At 53.1% G+C, this 9,468-nt stretch overlaps 1 pseudogene; it reads left to right on the forward strand.

Moving 5' to 3' along the window:
- Nucleotides 1-1,983: 1,983 nt before the first annotated feature.
- LOC149287881 (18S ribosomal RNA) lies at nt 1,984-2,597 on the forward strand (annotated as a pseudogene; the record flags this gene model as incomplete).
- Between the last annotated feature and the right edge of the window lie 6,871 nt (nt 2,598-9,468).

Consider the following 9,468-nt stretch of genomic DNA (forward strand, 5'->3'; position numbering starts at 1 on the left):
GCTAGCTATAAGTGTAAGCTATAACACTTGAACACTATATGTGATGCACATACACTGTCCCCAGTGGGCAAACATTTTCTGACAAATAAAGAGGGTGTCAAGGCATTCTTCTGTCAGCATATTGAATTAATACACAAATCTAGTCAGAGAGGTTTTTTATAAGTTTTTATTTAGATATATGTAAGCCTCAATTCTGAATGGGTATTATAGTTAGGAGTTTTTTCCTTGCATTATGTGGAATTTAAATATGTATTTCCTAGTTGTTTTTCTTTCATTTTCACCATGTTTCCTTGTATTACTCTAGTAAAATAAATGAAACAAAATTAAAAAAAGTTTAACCCCTTCAGTCCCAGGGGTTTTTGGTAGCTCAAAGCCCGGAGCAATTTTGCCATTTTTGCGCTATGTCGGTTCAGCAATGATTCTCTTTTTCCTGTGAATAGTGTATTGTTTTTTCAAGGAGAGATAGAGCTTTCTTTTGATACCATAGTTGGATGATTAGCTGAAAATTTAGAATTAGAAATTTAGTAAAAACTAGCAAAAATTAGAAAAAAACATCTAAGTTTTTTTTCATTTTCCCTCAAAATTAGGTAAAGAGACAGAAAATTCCATCCAGATTTATCAATTGAGGTGTCCTGATTTCAGAAATACCAAATTTATATAGATTTTCCATATTTTCCCAGCACATATAGGCAACATACTAAGGTATACATTACTTTATACAAAGCCATTACATTTTTACATTAGGTATGATGGGACTGCAACTCTAATTTGAAACAAATAAAACAAAAACACCCACAAAGGTATATATTTCTGTAAAGCAGACAACCCAGAGTATCTCATCAAGAGCATTTGGACAATTTTCATGCAACCATTTGGCTGCTAATCACTGACAAAGTCAGCCATTGCTCTAATTTCGTGCACTTTTTTCACCAACACTTCTGTGTTTCTGAGGATATTCCCCTGTTCCCGGCCGCACAAGTTGCTCGCGGCCGGCTGGAGCTGTTGCTCCAAGTCCCGGTTGTTGGCCGGCCAAGTTGCTTGAAAACACCCGGAAGTCGACGAGGCCGCGGCTCCCGGGAACCTGCCGCCGAGTAGCGGGGCCCAGCGTTCCGCCCCGAGCTCCCCCGGAGCCGCACGGAGCCACCGGCGTCAAGTCCCCGTTCCCGGGCGCACAAGTTGCTCACGGCCAGCTCACGCCGTCGCTCTAAGTCCCCGTTTCTGGCAGGCCAAGTTGCTTGGAAAACCGCATCCGACCCTCGCTCCATCGATCTCGGCCTGCCTTGTTAGGGGAGCCGCTCAAGTTGCCGACTCGCGCGTTCGGCTCCGGCGCTCCCACGACCTCGGGACGCCTAGCCCGGGTGCCGCACCGGCGGTCCGACCCGGGCCCGGCTCCCGGTCCCGGCCGCGACTCCCGTGAACCTACCGTCGGTTAGACAGCCGAGGGTTCCTCGGGCCGCCCAGCCCGTGTGCCGCACCGTCAGACCAACCCGCCTCCGAGTCCCCGTTGCTGTAAGTCCCCGTTTCTGGCAGGCCAAGTTGCTTAAAAAACCCTGGTAGTCAATGAGGTCGGATTTGCCGGCCGCATCCGACCCTTGCTCCATCGATCTCAGCCTGCCGGGCCGGGTTTTCCCGGTGGTGTTAAGGAACTCCGCCCCGGTTCGGCGCACCGGCGGTCCGCCCCGCCCCGGTCCCGGCTCCCGGTAACCTGCCGCCTGGGAGACGGCCAAGGGTTCCACCCGGGTTTCCCCCGACCTCGGGTCGCCCAGCCCGGGTGCCGCACCCCCCGGGTTCCCCAGCCGCGGGGCATCAGCTCTTTTCTCCCGGCCCCGACGAAGGGAGGGGAGCGCGCGTGCGCTCTCCCTCCATCCCCACGGCCCCGTGGGTCTCGCCTGAGGCCCCCGCAGACCTGATCCGAGGGCTGCGCCCCGGCATCCGCCATCTCCCGTCCCGGGCCCGGGGTGGGAACGGGGCGACGGGAGCTATCTGGTTGATCCTGCCAGTAGCATATGCTTGTCTCAAAGATTAAGCCATGCACGTGTAAGTACACAGGGCCGGTACAGTGAAACTGCGAATGGCTCATTAAATCAGTTATCATTAATATCATTAACTCCATCTGTTACTTGGATAACTGTGGTAATTCTAGAGCTAATACATGCCGACGAGCGCTGACCCCCAGGGATGCGTGCATTTATCAGACCAAAACCAATCCGGTGGGCTCGCCCCCGCCGGCCGCTTTGGTGGCTCTAGATAACCTCGGGCCGATCGCACGTCCCCGTGACGGCGACGATACATTCGGATGTCTGCCCTATCAACTTTCGATGGTACTTTCTGTGCCTACCATGGTGACCACGGATAACGGGGAATCAGGGTTCGATTCCGGAGAGGGAGCCTGAGAAACGGCTACCACATCCAAGGAAGGCAGCAGGCGCGCAAATTACCCACTCCCGACTCGGGGAGGTAGTGACGAAAAATAACAGTACAGGACTCTTTTGAGGCCCTGTAATTGGAATGAGTACACTTTAAATCCTTTAACGAGGATCTATTGGAGGGCAAGTCTGGTGCCAGCAGCTGCGGTAATTCCAGCTCCAATCAGGGCTGGGTGTGGCTGCAGCTCACAGTGTGTGCAGAGCTTGGAGAGAGAGGTTGTTGTTTGGTGTGCTGCTTGGAGATCTACGTGCTAGAGAGAGGAAGAAAGAAAAACTTTTACTCCTGGGGAGGTTTTTGCAGCCTTCCCAGGGGCTCACCATGGCCTCCACTCTGGTTGAAGAGTGGAGGTCCCCACTTCACCACATCACGGAAAGAATGTGCTTCACAGAGGATGGACGGTTTGTGAGAAAACAAGGACAAGACAAGGCGGGTGTTTGTGTGGATGTGAAGAGGGATATGTCGGCTTTACAAGCTTATAACACGGTATTGGGAGAAAAGATTGAAATGTTTAAAAAGGGAGTTGGTCTGCCGCATAATCTGAGGGCCGATCCTACTACCCTCCTGTTGCTGGGGGCCCTGCAACAACGGGCCCTAGCCCTCAGGGATGCCGGGACCAGGGCCTTGCAGACCGTTGAGACCATGGTGTGGGAGACCCCGGTAGAGGGAGAGGAGGATTGGAGTCCCACCTTTGCCCAAAAAGCTATGGAAGGACTCCCCCAGTCTGCTGGCCTCCAGGATGTCTCCCAGGACTCCCTCCAGCAGGCCCTGGACATGTGTATACGAGATCTACGGTCCCTGGGGGAACAGAAGGAAGCTGTGGCTACACAGCTGAAAGAGTTACGGCTTCAAAGTAACAGGATGGGGAATAAACATCGTGGCCCTATAAGAGAGCAGATCAGCTCCCTTAAAAAAAAAGACATGGATCTTATAAGGAAAATAAAGCAGAGTGAGAACAGAAGGAGTTTTTTGAGACAAAAGCTGCAGGAACTGGAAGCACAGGCCACAGCAGTCTCTCATTTGCCGGCGGAGCAGGACTCTCACCAAGTACAGGAATCACAGCAGGATCCCAGAGCTCAGGAGCCTTTCGTTATACGCCACCAACTCATATTTTCTTTAGATGAATTGGATGAGGAGGATGAGGTTCCAAGCCACAGCAGCCACAGGAAGAAAAAGCAAAATACAAAGATCAGGAGCAGGCCCGTTGTTCCATCATCCGGGGAGGAAAGTGCCGGGGAGCCCCTCAACATCGCGTCTGAGGAGGAGTTTCGATCCCTCCCGACCAGAGTCCCTGGTGCTCGAGCTGATGATCCGGGAGCGGGCCATTTGACTTCGGGCCCTTCCTATGGGGACAGGGAAACAATCCCCACTGGTCAGTATTTGGTCAGTGAGCCTCAAGGAACCGTGAATACCTTTCCTAATGTGTCTGTATCCCCTGTTGTTTCTATTGAACCCCTTATGTCGGTCCCGTGTGTTGTCCCTGTACGTCTCCCTTCCCCTGTTTGTCATGAGACTCTGGTAGTGGCCCCTGATACGGTTGTGGCTACGGTGGCAGCTCCGGATGCGGCTACAGTGATTGTTTCTGCGGTTACTGTGGCTTCTCCGGCTGCAGCCACTGTGGCTGCTCCGGCTGTGGATGCTGTGGTTCCTATGGCTCCTGCTGCGGTTACTGTTTTTGCTGGTTTTCCTGCTGCTCCAGCGGCAGATGTGATCCTTGCTGCTCCGGTTGCAGTGGACGTGTCCCCCGCAGCTCCGGTTGTGGCAGCTGTGGCCTCAGTTCCTGCAGCTCAGAATGGCGTAGCCGCGGTCCGTGTGGTGGCCCCTGCTTCGGCGGTGGCTTGTAGGGTAACCCCTGCTTCAGCGGTGCCCCCTGCAGCGGCTCTTGCTTCAGCAGTGTCTGCTGTGGAGGCCCCTGCTTCGGCAGAGGCCCTTATGGAGACCCCTGCTTCGGCGGAGGCCCCTGCAAAGGCCGTGGCCCCTAAGGTGGCCCCAGTGGCACACGTACGCCTGGGGAAAAGTAACGGGACTACAGGGGGGGTCTGCACTTCAGAGACCCATAGAACCCACTCCAACGGCGGCCTCAGGTAGGCCCGCCGGTAACGCTTGGGCACCGGGACCCCCCAGAGTGCATACCACCGCACACGGCGAGTGGACTACGGGACTCCCCGTGGGGCAACCCATGAGGAGAAGGAATGTGGTCCGCTTGCTCTACGTAGGGGAGGGGACCGTGCCAGAGAGAAAGCGGGTCATAGGGGCCCTGAAGGACCTGGGTTTTACGGCCGCGGAATTTTTTGCCATCATCCATATAAGTGGCACCCTTGAATTTGATGTCAGTTTTTTCACACCGAACGGTCTGGAGCTGTTCTGGACCCTTTGGGAGGGGGTGCCTAAGTCCGCAGGCAGCTTATGGCTCAATTTAATGTCCAGGCCATTTCGCGCTAGGAAGTTAGAAAAGTTACGTTTATGGTGCGGAATGAGTCAATACCCGTTGCGGATATTATGGTGTGGGCCTGCAGATACGGGGAGATTTTGACCACACCGGTCAAAACTCTCTGTGAAGACGGGATCTGGAATGGTGGCTGGAAGGTACACATCCGTTTGAGGGAGGTACGGGGTCTCCTACAGCACATGCCGAATTCATTCTTCATCGGATCTGACCGGGTATCGTGCTTCTATCCTGGTCAGCCCCGGGTGTGCCACAAATGTGGTTCACCCAGGCATTTCAGCATAAGGTGTGATGTCATCAAGTGCACCCTATGCGGTGTTGTGGGACACTCCAAGCAGGAGTGCACAACCATCCGGTGCAACCTGTGCGGGGTATTGGGCCATTCCTATAGAGCATGTCCCGAAGCCCAGCACAACTTGGAACAAATTTGGGAAGGACAAGGTGACCTAACAGAGGTAGAGCAGCCAGTTGTGCGGGGCGCTCAGGACCAGGTTCTGCCCGATGCCCCAGGTACCTCCACCGGCACCTACCCTGTAAGTACTACCACAACCTCGTTACCTAGACGACCCAGGCGTACAATTCATATGACTAATGTTGTCTGTACTCCCTCCACAGATGTAACCGGACGTGTCTTAACATCGGGACCCCGAGCTGCATCCACGCGGGATGAGTCGAGGTGGACTAAGGTCGGTCCGAGGAGGGAGACCTCGACTCAGGAAGCAACTCAGCGAGTTTCCACAAGATCCTCCACCGCTGCCAAGACCCATTCCCGGAGGGATCCACCCTTGACGTTGGAGGGGGAGAAAGACAGGGGGACTCCGGGGCCCTTCAACCCGATAATGTCACCGACTGTGTGGACAGGGGCATTCCAGTCCTAAACAGGTTTTCCACTCTGATGGACTGGGGCTCCCGCATGGAGGTGGCAGAGGAGGAGGAGAGGACCACGGGGGTCCAGAGACAACTGGCAGAGGTGGAGGACAGCGAATTGGTGGAGGTGCAGATTCCGGAGGATGATGCCTTGCCCGCGGGGCTCTCCGCGAAGAGGTACCCTTCCGATTCAGATGGTGAGAACGTACGGAAAAAGGGAAAGTCTCCTCATTCTCATCACCCTTGATGGCGACTCTCCCCATACTATCTTTAGCCACTCATAACGTGGCTAGTATTAAGTCGTGCAGGGCCCGGTTTTTAGCCTATGAGAACTGGCACAGGGAGAAATATAATATAATCTTTGTCCAGGAAACCCACCTGGACTCCCTGGGGGCCCTGCATGCAGCTAAGCGTGAATGGAGATGGGGGCACTCCTTTTTTTCACTAGCCACGGAGGGCTACGGGGGAGTTGCCATCCTGTTCCAGGATGTGGACATAACGTTCAATAGGGTGATTGAGATAACGAAGGGTAGGTGCGTAGTTCTTGATGTGTCGGTAGGCAGGCAGCCTCTCCGTCTGATTAATATCTATGCCCCCCAGACCAAGTGGGAGAGGAAGCGTCTGTTTAACGAGATAGAGCCTTTCCTCTACACGTCCCGGCACATTGTCTTTGGCGGTGATTTTAATACCGTTACTAGGACCAAAGACAGGAAAGGTGGCAAAGACAAACCGGGATACGACGCTTTGGCCCTTACTAGAATAGTCAGGCAGGCAGGCTTGGTAGATGTGCATATTAAGCACAACCCAGACCTCACGGGTTACACACATCAGCGAGGTAGCTGCCAGAGTAGGATAGATAGGATTTATGTTAAGGAGTCTTTTCCGGTGACGGCACTTGTGCTTAAACCGGTTGAGTTCTCCGATCACCTTATTCTCACTTGTCTGTTAAATGTCTCGCAGGCTCCGCTAAGAGGTAAAGGGATTTGGCGACTTAATTTTGACATCCTGACAGAAGGCTGGGTCCAGCAGGCTTTCGAGAACTTCTTTCATGACCAGGTCACCGTTGCGGAATTCTGCACGACGAAGTCTGAGTGGTGGGAAATGGTGAAGGTGAGAACCCGTGCCTTATTTCGCTCTCTTTCTCAGAACATTCAGTCCTCGAGGTACAGGACTTACCTCGGGCTCCTGTGCAAGTTAGACTGTCTGGTGTCGCAACGAGGTGATCCCGGGGACATCTCTAGAGTCAAATCCATGATGAGGACGTTCCAGTATGACAGGTATGCCTCCTTGCTCAAGGAAAGGGATCATGGGGCTTACCACTCACCCGATCCTTTTCTTAGTTGCAAAAGGAAGGAGTCTACTAAGATCATTACCTGTCTGCGGAACACCCTCGGTGTCCTGGAGGAAACTCCTCGGGGGATACAGAGGGTTGTCCGCGATTACTATGTGGAGCTCCTCGGACAGAGGAGACCCTGCCGACATCAGGCGGACGACTTCTTGATGGGTCTTTCCCTTCCTGAGATTGATCATGGAAAGCTGGATGAGTTGGTTAGCCCAATCACTGTCAAGGAGGTCACGGAGACAATTTTAGAGCAGACAAGGAAAAAATCTCCGGGCCCTGACGGTCTTACGGCCGAATTCTATCATGTCTTCTGCGGTCTCCTGGCCCCTAGTCTCACCGAAGTTTTTAATGAAAGCCTGGAGAGGGGGATACTCCCTCCTTCGATGAGATCCTCGGCAGTGATTATGCTAACTAAGCCCCGAGTTGTCGACACGGCTGATATGGGGAACTGGCGACCCATATCACTCCTTAATGTCGACAGGAAGGTTTTGGCGAAGATCATTTTTAAACGCTTGCAGGGGGTCGCCAGTGAGGTCTTGTCTGATTCTCAATACTGCACCGTGAAGGGCAGAACTGTCTTTGACGCCGTCTGCGAGGTCAGGGAAGCCATTGAGCGGTGTAGGGTAGAGGATGGGGATAAGTATCTTCTGGCACTCGATCAGTCGAAGGCGTTTGATCGTGTGGATCATTACTATCTGTGGGCAGTCTTGCGCAGGTATGGCTTGCCGGGGAAACTTATCAATTGGCTGATTTCTTTATACAGAGGGGCCGAAAGCTTCGCTCTTGTTAATGGATGGAGAGGCAAACCGTTTAAAATCCGATCTGGGGTGAGGCAGGGCTGTCCCCTCAGCCCCCTCCTGTACGTCTTTGCTATAGATCCCTTCATCCGAAGGGTTGATGCAAGTCGTTTAAGAGGAGTGGCCCGAACCCCAGGAAGGCCCTTACGGATACTGGCTTACGCTGATGACATCTCTGTGATTGTGTCCGACACACAGGAGGCAGTCACAGTGGATGAAATGATGAAAAGCTATTCTGCCGCCACTTCCTCCCAGATTAACCGAGACAAGAGCGTAGTTTTCTGGTGCGGGAAGGAGGGGAAGCAATTCCCTCTCCCCGACGGCTTCCCAGTGGCCTGTGACCAAATTAAAATCTTGGGGGTTAAGTTCGGACCAGGAGACTACTCGTTGGTCAACTGGACCGAACGGTTAGCCGTGGCCTGCAGCAAGGTAGACGAGTGTTGCCGGTGGAAACTGACCTACAGAGAAAGGGTTCACCTGATTAAAACCTACATATTGCCCCTGTTTACGTACGTCAGTCACATCTGTCTTTTGCCATATAGCCTTCACTCGCGGTTTTTCGGTTTGTTCTTTCGCATGTTGTGGGGGAATAGGCTCAACCTCATTAAGCGGGAAGTGACGTACCTAGCCCGGCGACACGGTGGGTTGGCCATGGTTAACCCAGTTGTTGTCCTGACTACTAACTTTCTGAAAAGGAACTTCTAGCCTCTCGGAAGAGATGACCCCCAGACACCGGGCTGGGTGCACAGTTTCAGGAAATGGGGCGGGAGAGTGAAGAGCATGCGTGTCCGGCACGGCTCCTATCTCCCGACTTCAGTAGCACAGGGAGTGAGGTTGTTACGCCGGTGGAATGTGACGGTTGAGGAGGTCAGGGATACACCCAAGCGAGTCCTAGGGTGCTGGCCCCTCACTTTAGCTTTTCGCTGGCCTTGAGAGACTGCGCGCCACGGACTCTCGCTTCGGGATTACAAAATCTCAATTCCGAACGACTCCCCGAGAAATATCAGGACGTGGCGTTTCTCAGTTTTCACGGTAGACTATATGTAAGAGGGAATCTCAAGTACCGGAACATAGCGGATCGCGGTTGTCCCCGGGTGGAATGTTTCGGGAAAGTTGAGTCCATGGACCACTTTCTGCTTGAGTGCCCCTTTAATGTGGACGTTTACCGGGGGGTGTCAGTCGCCTTACGTATCCCATTCCTCTCCCGCATGTCATACGCGGATTGGGTCTATGGGACGACCAACAGCAGGGGGCAGAGGTTTAATTTGGGCATTGTTTTTCTAGTTAGCGCAGTTAGATATTTCACGTGGCACGCTAGATGTCAGGTTTCCATCCGACAAAAGGTCCTTTCCTGTCAGGTGGTGGTGAATGATATCTTCACAGCGGTGGTGGCAATTGCGACAAAAGAGAGGGCTTCCATGGAAAACCAGCATTGGCAACGGCTGTGGAAAAACCTCAAGGTCCACCCGCCTTGAGTCCATGGTCTCTGTACAAGAGCCCAGCATGTTAGTAGTTATCACATACTGTCCCCTATTGTTTTAGGCATGTCATTTCCTTTTTTTAGCGTTATGTCATGCAACTAACAGTTATCT

This window comes from Sceloporus occidentalis, unplaced genomic scaffold (genome assembly GCF_023333645.1).
Source record: "Sceloporus occidentalis isolate IW3139 unplaced genomic scaffold, rSceOcc1.0.p SCAF_55, whole genome shotgun sequence".
NCBI lineage: Eukaryota > Metazoa > Chordata > Lepidosauria > Squamata > Phrynosomatidae > Sceloporus > Sceloporus occidentalis.